The sequence below is a fragment of the Haematobia irritans genome, chromosome 1, assembly GCF_050003625.1.
Source record: "Haematobia irritans isolate KBUSLIRL chromosome 1, ASM5000362v1, whole genome shotgun sequence".
Lineage (NCBI taxonomy): Eukaryota > Metazoa > Arthropoda > Insecta > Diptera > Muscidae > Haematobia > Haematobia irritans.
The window spans coordinates 115,349,006-115,365,188 of record NC_134397.1 but is presented as its reverse complement, the minus strand read 5'-3'; the positions used below and the strand labels follow the sequence as shown (position 1 = coordinate 115,365,188).

General features: G+C 27.9%; 1 protein-coding gene and 1 long non-coding RNA gene across 2 annotated transcripts in view; both read left to right on the top strand.

The window, feature by feature from the left end:
* Positions 1-224: 224 nt before the first annotated feature.
* Positions 225-16,183, top strand: part of Antp (homeotic protein antennapedia) — a 345,732-nt gene continuing 329,773 nt past the window's right edge. Inside the window, exon 1 of the mRNA XM_075291465.1 lies at positions 225-275. The gene's annotated coding sequence lies outside the window, so the exon portion shown is untranslated. The remainder of the gene's footprint in view (positions 276-16,183) is intronic.
* Positions 10,102-11,039, top strand: LOC142241528 (uncharacterized). Its single transcript, XR_012723674.1, has 2 exons — positions 10,102-10,336; positions 10,870-11,039. It is a non-coding gene; the product is annotated as an uncharacterized LOC142241528 (long non-coding RNA).

Genomic DNA, 16,183 nt, shown 5'->3' with positions numbered 1-16,183 from the left:
TTTTCATTGAGATAATGGAAATGTTCGTTAATAGTATGAAATGTTTCCTTACTAAATAGAAAATTCATTATAATATAGAAAATGTAAAATGTATTCATGAAATTGTTTCCTTGGCTCAATTTTAGTGAGCCAAATGAATTATTTTCAGGCTATATATCAATGTTTATTAATTTATTTATATAACTTTTCTAATCAATATCTTCGTGTTTGTTTTTTGTTTTTCAGGATATTTTGGAATTCCTAAAGATTTCATGTGACTTGGATGTCAGAAAAAGGTGAGAAAATTATTTATTTATTATTTAGAAACAAAAAAAAAACAACTCTGGTATTTTGAACGCCAATGGCAATATACTGCAGTGGTGTACTTGGAATATAAAAATATTTCTACTTTATTCCTTTTTGGGGCAGTTTGGACTTCTTAATAATTGAAGACCAACTTTGTTAATATTGTCGAATAATTGGCACTAGTAGTTTCTTCTCTTCAATTTAGCCTACCACAATACCATAAGAAATACGGTAATGATAGATTATAAACCACACAGAAAAAATATCACAAAAAAAAAAAATAAATAAAAATCCATAGTAAAACTGACGCTAAATATAACTTATTTTTATTGTAAAAAAATATTTGTTTGTAGTTAAATTTTATTATTATTTTTTTTTTTGACATTTTCCACAGCCCAATGAAATTTTCCGTTTTTTAAGTATGTCTCAAATATTTTATGAATTAAACGTGGGTATAAAGTTCAATGACCGTACACATAAGTTAACTTTGAACTAAAGCAAAAGAAAATTTTCGTACGATTCCCAAAAATAGTTAGAATGAACTACAGTATGGTTAAAATGGTCACTGTTAAATGCCAATGATTTTTTCTTTACTTTTAGTCAATTTTTTCTTCTATGAGAGGGTGTAATTTTATGAGTTGTAGTTAAAAATTGTAAATTTTTGTTTTTAATTAAAACAAAAATCCACAATTTAATTGTATCATTTATTTTTGAAAATTCCTCAATTATTTTTTATTTAACATTGTTTATTGACATTATCTATCATCAGATTAGTAATTAGACCTATTCACTACACAGAAAAAAATCACCGAATTTTTTTCTAATTAAAATTTTAAGAATTTTTTACTTAAAAATTTAATAGATTCAAATAATTTTATTAATTATCAAAAATCCATCACATAAATTAATTGTATTTCTGTGATTCAAGAAATTTCAATTAAAAATTAATTGGATCAATTAATTTCGCTATTGAACACAAACAATATTTTTTTCTGTGTATTAAAATTCTTGATTGAATCACCAATAAATATGAAATAAAAATTAATAACTCCAACTATTTGAATTTGTATAAATTTCCCTCCATATTCAAAAAAAAAGTTATATTGAACTTTAAACCAACTATTTCCACACAAATTCCTTCGATAAACTGTTTATAAATTATTTTGAATATGGACATTAAAACTTTACACTAAACAGAAAACTTTTCAAGTTTCTTTTAAAAAAAATGCACTTTAAGATGCCATATATTGTCTAAGTCCGCTGTGCGTTATTTAATTTTGTACCACAAAGAATTCCTTACACTAATTCCATTTTCTTAGTCTCAATGACACATATGTGTCGTTCGAAATTATCTTAAAGAGAAAATCACTTATAACTTTTCCCCTTGAGTAAGGGCTATGGGATAAAAACCCCACGATTTTCAGTTTAAGAACTAAAGCTTTAGGGAGTTTATGCTAAGAAACCAAAAACTCTTAATGAAACAACCCCGAAAACCTACAAGGAAACATCCTGCGAAGTATATATGAGTGTGCATGTGTGTGTGTGCGTGTGTTTTGGAGGGTATGTGGTTAAAAGTTAAGCAATCAAGACCAGAGGATCAAAGGCATGAAAAGGAATTAAACTACTGAAATATACGCGTGGCAATTGTAAGCCACAACTTTACTTTTTACCACCAATGAAAGCGAAAAAACGAAAAGATGAAACTTTTGTTTGCTTCCTGTGGTGCTACGCAAAATGAAACCACATTGCAAAATAGGGAATAACAAAAAAAAAAAAAAAAACAAAGCTTAAATGTAAGTAAAGAAGAAAACAAAGAAATATTTTAACACAATCGAAAGGATCTATGAACATTAGTAGGGTACTTATGACGATTATAATATACCCTCTATTACTATGCTCAGCTAAGGAAGATTTATTAATGTGTTGGATTTGTGAAAATAGGATTATTTTGAAAATGGATTGCTTTCACATAGGCTTAAATAGAAATTCAAAGGTTAAGGTTGACAAAGTAAAGAAAATTCATAAACAAATTTTCAATGGCTTAAATACAAACAAAAAAACAACAACAACAAAAATGATACACATCCACGGTTGCCACAGTTGGTAGAATTCTACCAAAAACGGAAGATTTTTACAGCTTGTTCGATTCGTAGAATTCGTATGCCTATATTCATAATAATTTACCGACACTTTCTCGAAGGAATTTGTATGGTAAAAGTAGGTTTAAAGTGTACGTTAACTTTTATGAATATAGGGGTTAATGTTTTGGTAGATTTTGCAAAATATTCCTCTCCAATTAAGAGGAACTTCGCAAATTTTCTATAGAAATAAAATTTTGACAAACTTTTAAAAAATAAATAAATATTTGACAAAAATTTCTATAGAAATATTTTTTTTTTCTATAGAGATGAGATTGTGCCAAATTTTTCTACAGAAATAAAATTTTATTTGTTGTTTTGATCTCAGCTTAAAACCATTGCGTTGACTCAACTACAGGAGTAGCTAACCAACAGAGGAAAATGATGTTTGTCAAATTTATTTGGGCAAAGCCCTATAGACTGCAAGATGGTTGGATGGACAGCTGTTTCGGAATTACCACATTCCTCATCAACATCCTCTATTTGCAGCAAAACTATCAACCAATGATCAGAATAAATTCGGGAAATTAACCAAACCCATAATGAATTACACTTGAACCTCCCGGAAAAAGGTTTTTGATAGTCGGCTATGCCTAAACAAATTTGCAAGCATATCTCGTTTCCTTTTTTTCTATAGAAATAAAATTTTGAGAAAATTTTCTATAGAAATAAAATTTTGAGAAATTTTCTATAGAAATTAATTTTTTAAAAAAATTTCTAAAGAAATAAAAATTTGAAAAAATTTGAAAAAATTTTCTTTAGAAATAAAAATTTGGCAAAACATTTCTTCCGAAGAAATATTTTTTTATTATAAACACAAAAATTTGATCAGAAAAGCTGCGAAAAAAGATTTTTCTATTTGGTAGTTTTTTGGTAAAATTTTCTCCAAATTTTGGTAGATTATTTTTGCCTCAAGTGGCAACAGTGTGCACATTACATTAAAATTTTTAAGGAAATTAAATTTCCACACCTTTACATAACTACGTAAACTGACCTAGGTGGACTCAAGTGGTTTTTCTAATCTAATCTTTAGATTTTTATAGAAAATACTATGAATCAATATATAAAAAAAACTACTTAAGTTTCCAAAACCAAATTTAATCATAAACTTTGTATACTTCCGCAATTCTTTGTAGTGAATAGTGAATTTCATAAAAAAAATAAAAATTCGTAAAATTCTTATCATTATCACAAGAAAAGGAACCAAACAAAAACAATTCGAATTCTTCCCTTTGTTGGTAGTTGTTTCCCTTCCAGGCTACGAAAGACTCTTGTGCCATCGACGATAAGCATGATACCGATTGCCGCGTCAACAGCAAAACATTCCATTTTGGTCTGCCATATAATCATAATATTCCTCATCCAACCGGTTGGCCCATAGAATAACGGCAAAAGGAGAAGTAGATCCTTATACCTTTTCCTGTATGGTTTGTTGGAGGTTTTTGTGTCTGTAGCCCTACTCCTTGGCAATTGCCAATTTCGTTTTGAGACCTAAATTCATTCATGCGTTTCACAGGCGGTCTGATAAAAATTTAGCGATAAGAAATGCCGCAAGTTCATCATCACAACTGGCTGGTGGCTGATGTGAATGTTTAGTTTAGTGAATAGCTCTGAACGCGCGTATACGCAATCGACCATAAAGGAATTAGAGTTTGGCCGATAGTTCTTTGCGGTACAAGAGGCATATTCGGCTTGGAAATTGCCAATGAAATAGGAAACATGAGTAGTATTGCATGATACAGTACATGGCAAATATTTTTGGTTCCCAGCCAAAAATTTAAGATTGTGAGAAATAATACATGTTCACCGTTCAACATCATATATCCTTCTGAATTCAAAGTTGTCGCTTTGATTAGTCAATTTTGAACATTATCGGTTTTGATTTTAAAATTTTAAAATTTATGAGGCAGCAACATTTTTTATGTTTTAAAAATATTTTTAATTTTTTTTTCAATTTTTTTTCTCCATTCTGAGCAAATATCGTTTTTTTTTTTGTAAGGCAATATAAGGCATTCTTACTTTTTGTGTCAAGGCCGAATTCGATTAATCGGCCAACTTGTGGGTCATACATGGCTATACAATAGTGTATTTATTTCCACATTCATAGGCAAAACACAAACAAAATGTAGGGAAGTTTATAAACAAAAAATAAATAAAAAGAAAAACAAACAAGGAAAGATTTTTTTTGAAATACTTCGTATTATAAGCGGAGCAAATATAAGGGAATTAAATAAAATACACAAAGTTAAGAAAAATAAAGGGAAAATGAAAATATTTCATATACCAAAGAAGAAAAAAAAAACAATAAACCCCATATACTCTTACAAACATGAATGAATTTTTGTCTAATTTACCCTTAACTGTAAAATTAAGGTCACTGGGTGTGACAATTCCTTGTTGTTGCTTTTGTCCTTCTCTGCGTAAACTTTCCCGTTTTTTTTTTGCCCTTCGAAGGAAGATACCACCGCATCGAAACTTAAACCCTTCGACCCACCCCCTTATAAAACCTCATTTGGAACAAAACAAAAGTTTTGGCCCCACTGAGAAACCGTTCGCTATATGCCTTTCAACGAAGAAAAAAAACTAAAACAAACTTTCGAATTAAATCATTTTGGCTCAGCGTGTGCGTGCTTGAATGTGTTAGAAAAAGGACTCCAAACAAAATTCATTGAACACACACACACACACACACACACAGCTGAACATTCACAAAAAACGTCTGTCTGTTCATTTACCAATGTCCAAAGTTTCACAATTGCTGGTCCTATGTCGGCTTTTCACCAACAACAATCCAACAAAAAAAAAAACGCAAGCAGACAATTGGACAGCAAAGTCCAATTCGCTGTTGTATTTTTTTGTTTTCATTACCGCCTGCTGTTTTGTCCGCTTTATTTTTTTACATTACCACACCATTTATCATTTTCCATATATAAAAACATCAGTTCTTATTTACATTTTTCGCATTTTATTTATATAATAATTGAGTGAAAGGGGGCTAACAATTAGAGCGATAGAAATTTTTGAGAATTAAAGGAATTCATATTTTTCATTGAATTATATAAATTAATATTAATTAATCATGAAATTAATTTATAATTTTTTAAATTAACTAAATTGATTTTTTAAATAATTTAATAAATTACACTAAATTAGTATTACATTAACCCTTAAATGCACAACATCACTTATTCCTCCGAAAAAATATATAATATCCAAAATGCTAAAAAAAAGAACATCTGCATACCACATTTTTTTCAAAAAAAAAAAATTATGTGTTTTTTTGAAAAAATAGTGTTGATATCTTAAAAAGTACAGTGCGCATTGAACTAAGCTTTTATTTACACATAAACAATTTGATTGTAATAGATAATAGAGATATTTTTACATTACACAGTTTTTTTTACCAACATTACTCTCATTTATGGTAAATATTATTTAACTTCCAATCTGCAGTTTTTTGAATTTTTGGTTAAAATTTGATTTTCAATTTTGACTGCAAATTACTCAGAAGTACTAAAAACTTTCCGGAAAGAAATATTTTTAGAAATAGCGTTATGATGTTGTAAATGCAACAAACTTGATTTCATAGAATTCGGCCAACGTTTTAAGACGTAAGATTTCTTTCTGGTTGTATCTTAAAAGATACAGTGAGCATTTAAGGGTTAATTGAGGTTGACTTAAGTTATTTAAAAGTGGTCAAATTAGGTAAATTAAATAAAGTTAAATTAAAGTTTAGTAAATTACTTACAAAACGTGGATTTAATAAAAAACAAATAAAGTTAAATTGAGCTAAAATTTATTAAATTAATTGATACTATTAATTTTTGTGATTGATTTTTGTTTCAATTAAACGTTTTGTTGAATCAATTAAAATTTTAATTGAATATTAAAATTTTAATTGGAAAAATGTTCGTAAAATTTTTTCTGTGTAAAATTAAAATTAATATGAAATGAAATTTGGAAATAAAATTAAAATTAAACTTAAATTTACATTTAAAATTAAAATTGAAATTAAAATTGAAAAACAAAATTAAAACCAAAATTAATTAAACCAAACTAGAAATAAATAAATACCCACCCCCAAAGTTCATTTAGATTAAAGTTAAACAAAACGTAAAGTTAAATTTTATTTGGAGTAAGTTTAAACAAAATATATAAAGTTAGATAAAATTAAAATATTTATAATTTAATAATATTAACAATTAAAATCAAATTTAAAATTAATATAAATATTTAAAGTGAAAATAAAATTAAAATTAAACCTACTTTAAAAACGTAAATTTAAAATAAACCTTAAATTGTTATTAAGATTAAAACTAAAATTAAATTTAAAATTAAAACTTCAACTTATTGATTAAACCAAAATAAAAATAAATAAATAAATATTTAAATAAAAACTAAAATTAAAATTAATATTAAAATTAATATTAAAATTTAAATTGAAAATAAAATTACAATTAAAAATAAGATTAAATTTAAATTAAAACTTAAACTTTATAATTAAACCGAAATAACAAAAATAAATAGTCACTTCAAATTTCACTTGGATTAAAATTAAAAATGTAAATCTGAACTTAAAATAAGAACTAAAATTGAAATTGAAATTAAAAGTAAAAGTAAAAGTAAAACTAATTAATTAAACTAAAAAATAAATAAAAAGAGTACCCCAAATTTCATTTGGATTAAAGTTTAAAAAAATGTAAAGTTGAATTAAAACTAAAAACTAAAATTTACATAAAAATTTAATTAAAAATAAAACTAAAATCAAAGTTTTAATTATAATTAAAATTGAAATTAAACCCAAAATTGTAACTGAAATTCATACTAATTAAATAAATAAATAAATAAGTAGAGTCACCACGAAGTAATTGGATTGGATTTAAATTAACAAAATTGTAAAGTTAACTCAAAAATAAAATAAAATTGGAACAGAATATAAAATTAGAAATAAAAATAAAATTAAAATTAAAATTAAACCTAAACTCAAACTCAAACTTGAAATTGAAATTTCATTTAATTATATTAGAAGTATACAATTTTAGTTATGACTGAATTGATTTTAATTAAATCCAATTTAAATATTTTCAAATGTAACTTTCTAATGAGTTTAGATTCTCTTTAGCTTTACCTTTCGATCACCATTTTAAATTCCCTTTAGTCAAGAAATTATCTCATATAATAAGGATAAGGAAAACCCCATAGATAATTAATTAATTTTTCAAACCAATTTGAAAGCAAAATAAGGATACACCTTCGCTTAAAGGTATTTCTTAAGTTTTTCAAAATAGAAAAAAGGGAGTGATTTTAATATTTATATAAATTCATTAATATACATATACTGCGTGTTTGTTTAACATTTAAAATTTCCCCATAATTATACCGTGTTTGTTTATAACTTATTTAAGGCAATCTATGTTGATAATAGACGAAAAACCGCCCACATACACAATCATATTTATTTGGAGAGAACAAGGGAGAGGTCAAACCAATATACCAAACATTGCCAGGACCTTAGAGTATTATGGATATAAGTTAGACTTTTGGAATGGCAAGGAAAAGAGAAATAAGGATTCCTTTAAGGCTTTTGTCCACATGCAAATTTGAATGAGCCAGGGAAAAGGAAATTTCTTAACGCCCTTGACGTGATTTATTAATTATTAAGTGTAACATGAAGTCTTGGACATTTCATGGGCCAAAAACAAACCTAAGAAAAAGGCATTTAGGCTTTGTGGCCAAGTAAATGTGTAAGTAAACCGATATGTGAATTCCTACGAGAACTTTTTTGAACCCATTGTGGATGGACTTTACATACAAAAGTAGTGAAAGGTTCGTTACTCTTACACTTAAAAAAATGCATCTTCATTTGTAAAATAAAATAAAAATTGAGAATTCATTAGATGGTATATGAAGTAGAATAATTTTTTGTGTAGAACTTTATCTTCTAACTCATAGTGATTATTTTTCCAGTGTACGGGTCATTGCTGCCTACGAACTTCCTCTTTTAAGTTTGTTTTTTTCTTTTGTTTTAATTTAGTTTTCGGCCATTTTTACTCTGGCCGTCAACCATGTTATTAAATCCCAGGAAACATGACATTAATTTATGATTTAAAGTTTAGAGCAACTTGTCTTGGCCACTTCATTACACTTCACTTTCGCCCATTTGCATTGAGATCAAGAAAATCTGGGCAAGCAAAACTACACGCTAGTGTTGTTATTAATATCAAAGGGAAATTTACATTTAGTCACCATTTTTCTTGTAGCTGCTCTTTTGGTTTGCCAAGTGATTTAGAGCCCTTTCAGTTTGCATATATGGCTGAAGGCATGACAAAGAAGTCAACCTACCAAAAACAAACCCTGAAGTATTTAATGAACTGAGAGAATTTTGTAAATACATGCATGGCGATAACTCCTCGAGTACTCTACAGTACATTTGACACTTTATAAGCGCTCTGGTAAAACTCCACACTGAGTCAAAGTCCCTAAAACATGCAAAACATTTTTTTTGAGATTTTTGGGCTGAAAAAAATTACATAAAAAATTGACTAAATTGTTAACAAAATGTTGAAGACTGAAAGTGGGGAAAATACGTTTGAGCCAGAGTTGACAACCACACACACACTCAGTCAAAACAGTTTTCGATTTTTTTCAGTTTTCGAATATAAAAATAAATCGTTATGAAAATTATACATGATAACAGCAATTTACTGTGTTCATAAACAATTCGCAAACCTAACACACAAACGTTGCAAAAAAATCGTAAATTTTTATGTGAAACTAAAACAAACAAGAAATGGCGAAAGAAACTTTCATAAAACTAAGGCAAATAAATAAATAATAATTTCACATACATGTCACCGTCATCATCTGAATATTTGACTGTTTTCTACAGGTAAAAGTCCGAAAATGCGAACCGATTAATATCAGAGAATAAAACTTGGTTCTTAACCTTTTCAATAATGATATCCTTTACAGAGAACATTCGAAAAGGACTCTAATTTCCCACCTTTACTTCTAGATGTTATTTTAAAGTAAATACGCTATATTGGTGGGCACTAAAATGCATTTTTAAATACTTCTTTAAGAACCAACCAAAATACGCAATTGTTAGACCATTTTTTCTACCGTATGTCTCTAGTAAATGGATATTTTATCAGTTTTTTTTTAAATTATTTCTCACACTTCGACAGACATTGTGGGCCGAATAGCACTTATTTTCGTAAGGTCATTTGGTCGCAATTCAATAATAATATATTCAGAAAAACTTTTTAACTAATTGAGGTACACACAGAGAATAGAATGGGTGGAAATCGGTTGTAATAATTTAAATTCCATATTTGGAACAATAAGTCGTTTGTGTCTATCTACTCTCTCTATTTTCAACTATATTTTCATCTACTCAACCATTAGACAACTGTTATAACAGATTTTCTTTCGTGTTTTACGATAAATAGTTGTAGCAACCAAATGTATCTATTTTTAAATTGTTTGCATGAAATTAGTTGGTACAACCTTCCTTAATAGAATTTCATGGCTGTGATTTAGTAATTATAATTTACAAATGGTTGCCACAGCCGAATGTAAATTGAATGTTTTCAAATGTCAATATTAAAATTTCTTAAGTCGAGAAAAGACATATGTTTATAAATAGAAAAATATAACGACGAATTTTCTACCAGGCCTTATATTTTCGGCATTTACTACGGATCTCAATAAAAAAATATTACTAATAATCCCAGGAATTTGCTTATATTATGTCAAATGGATTAATTTAATGTAGTACACAAAATTTCATGAATGCGGCGAAGAACTCAAAAGTGAACTCCAGTATCTAATTATATGAGGACCTAATGAAAAATCCGCCCTAATGAATGTATAGAAGAACTTGCAAGGAGTTAACAGTGGAAGCAAATTGAGTAAGTTTAATTTGTTTTTATGTATTTGTCCATTCCCAGCAAAAAATACTTCAGCAGTAAAAGTTTAGTTGCGCTTTTTGGTATACAATAAAGTAGGCAGTGCATCCACACTGCATGAGTCGGTGGCGATAACGTAAACGAGTAATCAAACTAGTTTATGCTCATTCGTTTACGTTATTGCAACCAATTCATGCAGTATATATGCATGGAAGGTAGTACTGTTTTCCTTCACGTCAACAATGCTAGACTCAAGATTATATATCACTTCTGAGCAATATTTCTATTAAAATGAGCAACTATATCAGCGCTATGTAGAAGCTGCTCTAAATCGGGACATCGCCCACAAAAATCATCGCTGATTCAGATGTTTTGTAAGCAGTTGGTACTGCCTCTCTCCCTTAAAATCCTGCTGAAATAGTGCTCCATTTTTTGCTGGGGTGGCATAATAATGGTCTAATATTTCACCATTTTATTCCAGATTAAAGTTTTTCTTCAATGTATATATATACTATGTTTTTTTTTTTTTATTTTAGAAAAATTATCTGCGGAGATGCTGATGACTACTATCTCTGCTGGGTGGTATATATGGCACATTTTCTCAATAACAATTTCAATTTTGATTTTAACAGATGTAAAATATTATTTAATAGTATAATATGTGTGTATATTTATTTATATTCTAAAATAAATAGATTTAAACTAAGTGTAATATTTTAATAAAATAAAATATAATATTTAACTGGGAGCACTATTAAGGTCGGGCAGCACAATCGAATGATGAAGGTAGCAACAACCGATATCGTCGGCAGACCTAACCAACACCATATGAGATATTGGTTGTGTCGACCGAAACAGTCGGGTGGCACAACTGCCAACTGGTAGTTGTTACAACTGCCAAAAGGAGGTTGGCAATAAATTCGATTGTCACAACCAATCTGTATTCTCTGTGTAGGCTCTCAAAATAAAATTTACTAACATGCTGTTAGTACGAGTAATGAAGAAGAAAATTTAATTTTTTAACCCTAACCCTAAGTTGGTAGTGAAAGGGTTAATGAGAGCTTTTACTTTACACATAACTCTTGAAGATACTTTAACTTGTTAAAGAAAATTTTGTAGTTTGAAGGAAAAAAATTGGAGTTCAAAATTGCAAGAATTTCTTTAGTGACATACGAAGTTCATGATGGACCCTTTTGTTGTAAAATTTACAATTTTAGAGAGTTCACTTTTTTGTGTGTACCTAACCTAACTATTGCAAAAGGTTTCTTTTGAAATGAAAAAGGTCTTATCATTTAAAGCGAATATGCTATAAGTTACATAAAATATAAAAAAAAATATATTTATTTTTCGAATATGTCCAAAAACTCCCGCCGTGTATTTCGAGGCCTCCCTATCATTTTCAACATAAAAAAGTCAATCTAACAAATAAAGTGTGGCAGCAGTGAAAAAACTTATCTTCCACCATTACTTTGACTTGATTCCACATTTGTTTATTTTGTACTCTTTGTTGTTTTTTGTCTTTATAATAACCATTTTTTTTTTGAAATTGTCTGATAAATTTGCTTCAACTTCATATCTACCTTGGTAAACGAAGCCCGCTAACAATCAACTTTACTCCTTATTCTCTTCATATGGAAATCAAGCCCCTCCAAGTAAACCAAGAGTGAATGAAGCACACCCCAATATTGACATAGATTTCCATAACGAATAAATATACAGTGCATACATCAACGTACTATATATGACATATGCAAAAATAAAATCCATATAGTATACAATCATTTAGAGGTATGTAGATTACATGCAAATTGTATGTGGATGATGGAAAAAAGTGTGAATTTATGTGGGAAATATTGTTTGTTCTTGTTCGAGCATTGCGAAGCAAAACAAAAAAAAAATACAAAGAAAATGATCTAGACTCATATGGAAATTTGCCCCATATATGTAGACATAGTAGAATGTCTAAATTGTTGTAGAGTATGTGCATATATAAGACAGCAGGAGAACTGTAAAAATGATGAATGACACGTGGAGGTGGTGCCAGTATTTGAACTGGCGCTAAATTCCAACGATAATTGTGGCAACTTAGTCTACATTGCTGAGGCAGGGAGGAGTAATTTCACTAAGAATAAAGATAAAAAATTATTATTGTTTTGATTTGCAAATTATTGTGTTGGAAATTTGTTATCCTCACCAGCATTATTTATTTGATTTATGCAGAATTAGATTTGTTTTGACCAAATATATAAATACACTATTGGTACTGAAGTGATTTTTTTGTATGGGTATAGAAACATAGTTTATTGCCATGAAGTTGTATGTGTTAATATAGAGGGCGGCTGATATGTATTGCAACCAACTGCAATAAAAACCGCTCATACATGTTATAATGAAGAGGTTGCCCTGATATGGTTAGTGAATGATACTAACATTAAACTTGTCCCTTAATGGCTTTTGTATTGATCCCTAGCCAATGTTGAGGCTTCTTTGAAATAAAGATATTTTAGGGGACTGTCTGACTTTAGATCTAGCATCAATATATTTAAAATTAGGACACCGATCTCATTTATAGAATTTCCATTATTTTGTTGAAATATATTATTAAAGATTTTTCCTTCCAAACAAATGCCAGCTTAAAAATCCAAATTATAACAGATACTTCAAAGTAAAAAATATTGTCTTAATTCCAGAAAAACTTTAAACCAAAGACACAAAATCCTCAAATTAAGTCTGAGCCCATATTTGAAGCACTTTATCTTAAATCTAAATATTCAATATATCAATTAATTTAAAGGCGATTTGTTTAAATTAAAAATGTTCTCTTTTTTTTTAATTTAAGGAAAATTTGCTTTACTTAAAAAGCGTATAACTTTATTGGAGAGACACAAATTTCCAAGATTTGTATACTAAATTGAATGAAAAAGTTGTGAGGCAAAGATTATAAACTTTCTTCTAATTAAAATGTTATATTTTTAAAAGAAATCTGCCCTTAATATTGTGTAAATTGCGAATCTACAATTAAGGTTGCATAATATTTTCTTCAGTGTGGCGTAAAAGAGAATGCCTATTAGTTATTTTTAATTTTTATTTATTTTTTATAAAACGGAGTTCAAGATCTAGTCGAAAATTTTAATTGTGTCTGGTTTGAATTAAATAGACAACGGCCGTACTGGGCGAAACAATGGAACCCGGGAAGGTGTAACGCAGATCTCGACTCGCCACACCTTTATTGGTCCTCGAACTACTGTCTTGTATACCACTTTTTGAAATTTCCACAATGCGTTGTCACAACCAGGGCTGTGGAGCCGGAGTCGGAGTCTTGGAGTCGGAGTCTGAAGATTTTGCTGGAGTCGGAGTCGGAGTCGTAAACATTTTGCTCGACTCCGACTCCGGCTAAACCAAATTTTTTAAAACACTTCACATTTTTGTAACTAAGCAAGTTTTTGCGCATATTAGTTTCCATTGCGTTATTCATTCGATCAATGTACAGCATGATTGTTAATGAAAATCAACTTCCAATTACGGCTATCTTTTTATATTTCTTAGAATGTTAGACTAGCAGATGGGCTGGATCGATCCATTTAAATGCCCATATCAATTTATTTGAAATATTTCGAACAATCGATATTATTTTTATTTTAAGGCCATGAATGTGGAATATTGACAGAAAATTTTTTCAAAGTTGTTTTTTATAGAAAATTTTGTCAAAATGTTGTGTCTATAAAAACGTTTGGTCAACATTTTATTTCTATAGCAAATTTTATCAAAATTTTATTTCTATAAAAAATTTATTCAAAATTTTATTACTATAGAAATATTTCTTTTCTATAGAAAATTAAGTCAAAATTTTATTTCTATAGAAAATTGAGTCAAAATTTTGTTTCTATAGAATATTTTGCAAAATTTTATTTCTATAGAAAATTTCGCAAAATTTTGTTTGTTACACAAAAATTTTTTCAAAATTTTATTTCTATAAAAATTTAGGTCAAATGTTATTTCTATAGAAAATTTTGCCAAAATTTTATGGTAATAGATTTTTTTATTAGAAAATTTGGTCAAAATTTTATTTCTATAGAAAATTTTGTCAAAATTTTATTTCTATAGAAAATTTAGTCAAAATTTTGTTTCTGTAGAATATTTTGCAGAATTTTATTTACTACAAAAAAATTTTTCTAAAATTGTATTTTTATTGATAATTTTTTAAAAAAATTTATTTCTATAAGAAAAAATTGTCAAATTTTATTTCTATAGCAAATTTTCTCAATTTTTTTTTTCTTTCTTACAATTTTTTACTCACTCCTATAAAAAATGTTTTCAAAATTTTATTACTATAGAAATATTTTTTCTATATAAAATTTAATCAAAATTTTGTTTCTATAGAATATTTTGCAAAATTTTATTATATATAGAAATATATAGAAAATTTTGCAAAATGTTGTTTGCTACTCAATTTTTTTTTTAATTGTATTTCTATTGATAATTTTTCAAACTTTTATTTCTATAAAAAATTTTGCCAAATTTTATTTTTATAAAAATTTTATTCAAAATTTTATTCTATATATTTGGTCAAAATTTGATTTCTATAGAAAATTTTGCCAAAATTTTGTTTCTATAGAAAATTTAGTCAAAATTTTGTTGCTGTAGAAAATTTTCCAAAATTTTGTTTCTATATAAAATTTTGCAAAATTTTATTAACTAGACAAAATTTTTTCGAAAATTGTATTCAGTGAGCATGCAATTTTGGAAAAATTGCTGCTAAGTCGAAAACTTGTAGAAATGACTCAAATTTTCAATTTCTTCAATGAATGAATCATAAATGCATTTTTGCGAAATTGTCTAAACAATTATAAATATTTCCCAAATATTGCCCGAGTTTTGTAGATGTCTGATTTGAGATTTTATCAAAATGTAGATCTAAATACAAGGTTGTGTAGAGTATATTATAATCGGCCCGCCCGACTTTAGACTTTCCTTGCATTTTTATTTTTCGTTAAATTTGTGTTATGGGAGGTAACACAATTTTAACGTTAGATTTAAATTTTAAGTACATAGATTTTATAGAAGTATATACAATTTTGTCTAAATCGATTCAGATTCAAATTCATGCATATGGAAATATAAACCTTTATATCGCAACAAATTTAAAGGATTTGAGATAGTATCAATAATTTTGGTCCACAAATACATATACTGTTGGTATCTTCTCATATTATGATGGATATTTATATCATTATTTTATTTATTCACTATTGCCCTAAATTTGAAATATAGAGTTCAATTGGCATCTAATGTGAAATTAAGACCTTTTTTTGCACACATAAATAAATACGATACTTTATATCGATCCACTTACGGTACCCCAACAATAGAACTACAAATTAGTGGTATTAAAATGAGATTTAGTTATATTACCCGGAGTCGACTCCGGAGTCGGAGTCGAGCTGATGAAAAATGCTGGAGTCGGAGTCGAGCAAAATTGGCTCGACTCCACAGCCCTGGTCACACCAGCGTATTCGAATGACCGCGAATATTATTTAACGGTCATTTGCTTTTAAATAAAACAAATGACCTAAGAATAGAGAAACAAAAATTGTTTTCTGTTTATGGTTGGAATTAACGAGATAGTATTTTTGTTTTCCATTTATTAACAGTAACTCCGATTGTTTTTTAATGCATGACTTTTTCGTCTTCCGCCTTTAACTACACTAATTGTCATTAATTAGGTTTGTATATCATCATTAATTTTTTCTGTGATGTTTAACCTTTACCAAAAAAAAACTTAAAATTCATTATACAATCAAAAAAAATATTAATTTTATTGTAGCATTACTGATTTTTATTAATGATTGC